Here is a 4,867-nt window from a genome sequence, read left to right on the forward strand (position 1 = left end):
GCGAGCCGCGCAGTTATACCGCGGCCGCGTGGAGGGCCCCGCCCCTGCCAGCGCCCATTGGTCTCTGCTCCCCTCCGCTGCTGTCTGTTGGGCTGCTGGAACTGAAGCAGCCAATCGGTTGTCCTCATTAAACGTCAGCGAAGTCCCGTAAAGCCTTGCTTATGATTGGAGCAGGAGGAGCAAAGAGCGAAGCCCTGGCAGGCTCTAGTGCCTTGGTAGCCTGCCACGATTGGCTGCGGAAGGCAAGCCCCTGCCTGACGCAGCTGCTGTCACCGAAGCCGGGCCAACACAGGTGAGATTTCGTTCATTCATTGATTGAACGGATATGAACGTCTACCGTGTGCCAGGCACTCAGCTAGACACTGTAAAGGGCGGACAAAAAGACAAAGCCAAATCCACTGTCGCAGAGTCCATTCCGACTCACAGCCACCGCAGTAGGACTGCCCCGTAGGGTTTCCAATGCTGCAAATCTTTACCAAAGCAGACTGCCCCATCTTTCTCCCACTCCAACCGCTGACCTTTTAGTTAGCAGCCGAGCGCTTTAACCACTGCGCCACCAGGGCTACCTGGCAGATAGAATAACCCAGTGCCGTCGAAATACCAACTAACAAATGTAGAGGAAGGACGGAGTTAGAAAATCACCATTTTGCCAAATTATAGTAAAAATTGGGGAATTACCAATGAGTGTCAAAATAACTGGGTGAGAGTTTGACGAGGAACAGGATATTTGCATATAGGGTCGCTAGGTTTAGCAAACAAAGATACAAGGTGCTCAGTTAAATCTGAATTTCAGATACCAAACAATTTTGGGGAGACATACAAAAAAAGAAAAAAAAGTATTCGTTGTTTATCTGAAATTCAGATTCAACTGGGAGTCCTATACATTATCCTGCAGCCCTATTTACATAATTTCAAAGCATCTTCCTCACAAAATACTAATTACAAAGGGGACAAATGGTAAGTTTACAGTGGCAAAACCTGACAGACATCTTCTTAACCAAGTGGTCAAAGTTAGCACCAGTAATGGGACAGACACATGTCATGTGCCTCCTGATATGATGCTCTGAGAACACACCACTTCATGACTTTTGACAAGTCTGAAAATTTGATGACGTGAAGTTTCTAAACCATTTGGTCTCCTGTCACAGTTTCTCATTTTCACATTGAGAAGAGAGATAACAGACCTGGAATATTTAAACAGCCCAGGAAAAAAGCCATATTCCTGAAATGTTGGAACAAGCTAATAGATTTTAATCTAATCATGCAGAAATACCAGGCAAGCCCAAACTGAAACACATTCTCCAGGTAATCTGCATTCTTCAAAAATATCAAGGTGGTCAAAGACAAAAAAAATGAGCTATTCTAGAATCGACTCAACGGCAGTAGGTTTTAGTGGTAGTGGGTATTCTAGATTAAAGCAGTGTGTGATTCTGGATTGAATTCTTGCCCAAAAACTTTTTATCTTTCTTTTTTCTCTTTTGCTATAAAGGACATTATAGGACAATTGGTAAAATATGAATAAGGTCTTCAGGGCAGCTAATTGCTTTGTATCAATGTTAATTTCCTGATTTAGATGACCATACTTGGTTATGTACTGCGATTATGTAAGAGAATGTACTTGCTTATAGAGATAAAGGGACATCATGTCTGCAACTTGCTTTCAAGTGGCTCAAAATAATAATAATAATATGTATATATTATTATTTATGTATATATAAAGAGAAACTGATAAAGCAAATGGCAAATATAAAATGTTAACAACTGGGAGATATAGGCAAAGAGTGTACAAGTGTTCTTTGAACTTTTCTTTATGTGTGAAATTATTCCAAACTTAAAAAAAAAAAAAAGCAAGATTTCAGCCAAGGCTGATCCCTATGAGGTGGAGGTCAGACATACCTCCACTCTCCAAACTTTTTACCAAGTCTGACACCAGCTGTCCCTCCCATGACACTCTCTACTTTCTGGGTTCAATAATCCATTGCAATGGCCACACTGAACTCACAGACCATACTTACAGTTAAGTGGTTTATTAAGGAACAAGGTAGACCTTGGGATCAAGATTGACAGGCTACAACTCAGGATCAGGATCAGGGAGCATGTAGACAAAGTCTCCCTTCTTCAGTACAGGACAGCTCTCTCAGCTCCTCTTGACCACACAGGCTTCCTCTCAGCCCCCTGAGAACAGGCCCCTCTTGGCCTTGCTGCCTGTCACCAAAGGCTCTGCCACTGAGCCTCTTCTGGGCCTCTCACTGTCCTCAGTGTTACAGCCCTTGACCTGTGTTACAGCTCTTTTAGGAGGCTCCTTGCCTTCTCTCTTCTTCTTTCTGTTTCAAAAACCTAAGTGTGGTTGTCTACTTATACAGTCATCTCTCAGTATCTCTGGGGGATTAGTTCCAGGGCCCCTGCAGATCACAAAATCTGCAGATGCTCAAGTCCCTTATATAAAATGGTATAGTATTTGCATATAACTTACGCACATCTTCCTGTATACTTTAAATCACCTGTAGATTACTTATAATACCTAACACAATGCAAATGTTATATAAATAGTTGTTATACTTTATTGTTTAGGGAATAATGACAAGAAAGTAAAGTTGGATTTTTTTTCCAAATATTTTTTATCCTCGGTTGAATGCGCTGAACCTGTGGATATGGACAGCCTACTGGGCCAACTGTATACACAAACTCCACATCAATTTCAAGGCATGGCGCTCCCACCAGGGCCACAAACTGACCAATCACCTCTCGGTAGGCCGAGACACTTTATTTGCATAGTAGGCTACAGATACTTAATTTGCATAGTCTACTGACCAATCCCTATAAGATGCATACCAATCAGGGCAGGCTGCAGCCCAGGACCAGAAAAAAAAGCATCAAGCCAAGTTGTTTACAGCTTTCCCAGGAAATGTAACAAACTCTGTGGGGTAGAAAACTAGGGCAAAAGTAACTACTCAGGGCCCAGGGGAAAAATCTCTCCAGCTGTTTTTCCCAAAGAACCAAGTCAGAAGGCCACATAAAGGGACTTATTTCACCACACCCAGCAAGCCATGGTGAGAATGGGTACAAGCTTTACAGGTCCATTCATGTCGCAGAAGAGGGAAAGGAGCCAGACATGACCTACTTTTGTAACTGAATGCAGGTTCTTGTCCTGTTAGCCGATCAAAATAAGACATACGCCACCAATTGCAAGGGAAACAGAAAGTGGGAATTTATTGTTTGTGCAAATAAGGAGCAACATGGGGCCTAGCAGCCAAAAGACTACAGCTCCCTGCTCCAGGGGAGCTGGGAGCTTTTATGTCCTCAAGTCCCCAGGGGGCACAGATTGGCACCTGAAATCTGAAACCCCGAGCCCTCCCATGCCCAAATTTGAGATCCAGGTGCTGAGTCATGTTGCAAAGAAAGTCCGCATTGTGGGACTTCTCATTTTGCAAAGGGGCTCAGATGCTGCAGTGCGCTGGAGAATATCTTCCCCTCCAGCAAAGCTCAGGTTCAGGGTCAGGCAAGAGCATATATGCTGGTTCCCGAATGCACACAGTTCTGGTGCCAAATTCAAACCACGGCGTGGTCAGGCCAAACCCGGGTTAGAGACTGCAGCTTGGCAGGCAGGGAATGGAAAAGGAGGGGGGAACCCTGGCAGAGCGGGGAAGCTTTGGTGGAGGCTTCACTTTTAAGAAACCTCACTCCCTCACCCTCCTGAAAATTCTGAGAAATCCTATTTTCCAAAAATATGAATTCTCCAGAGTGAAACCATGAGAACATAATAATATATTTTTAATGTATTTAAGAAAAGGATTTGCTTCTATGATCCCGTAGTATTAGACTGAAATACCATTTGGTTAACAAAAGTCTGTTACACTCCAATCTTTAGTCCAAATTCTGTAGGGTTGAGGTGTGCAGGCCCTTCTACATGCCAGGCCCAACTAGCTTTTCTGCTTACTCTTTCTTTGCCTTGCCCTTACTGATCCAAAAAAAAAACTGCTATATATCCCTCAAGGCTCCACCCTTGGACTCCCTGCCTTGGAGTTTTGGTTCTAACCCTCCACTTTAAGTGGGCTTGAATGTTTCATAGACACATAAGAAAGAATTGAGAACACACACAGACAAAATAGCTTAAAAATACAAATGGATGAGAGATAACTGATAGGCAGGGGAGGCCCTGGCAATGGAACCCACAGAGGAAGAAGCTATGTCTGGATGGAACCACAGAGCTTAGAACACCAAACCATTCCACAGACTGCTCAAAATTCTACTGTAACTGACTCATCTGAATAAATCAAGGAGTTTTATCATCTCAAGCACTTTCTAAGTAAGGATTGTGCCTGGCACTGAAGTTTCACCCCTCATAAACCAGACAGCTTATAATCAGTCAACATAAACCGGTATAGTCACACTCATTATAATACTGAAATATTTCTGTACCAATTGCTATAATCTGCTCCCAAGCCCCTACCTTGCCCCAGACCCTTTCCAAGACCCCAAGATCTCCCTGCCATCTAGAAACTAAAGAATTGACACCTGGAACATCAGGGACTCCACCACCCACTTCCATAGTAGGCCAATGTGTGCCATGCTCAACGCCATACCACACCTCCTGAATTTCTCTCATCTCAGAACATACTAATTCTTGGCCAAGGTGCCTTCTATTTCAACACCACTGAAGTAGATAGCACTAAGGCAGCGCAGCCCAGCCTCTGATACACCCAGCCAGAGGAAGCTATGCCTTTTTCTTACTACAAAACAATCTATAGTTTTTGTTTAAAATATACACACATATGCACTGAAAACTACAAAACAGACTAAGAGGCAAAAACAAAAGGCATCTCCATTCAAAAACACCCAGGACTAGAACCATCTCCTACCCAGCATC

The sequence above is a fragment of the Elephas maximus genome, chromosome 17 (assembly GCF_024166365.1).
Source record: "Elephas maximus indicus isolate mEleMax1 chromosome 17, mEleMax1 primary haplotype, whole genome shotgun sequence".
NCBI classification, from domain to species: Eukaryota; Metazoa; Chordata; class Mammalia; order Proboscidea; family Elephantidae; genus Elephas; species Elephas maximus.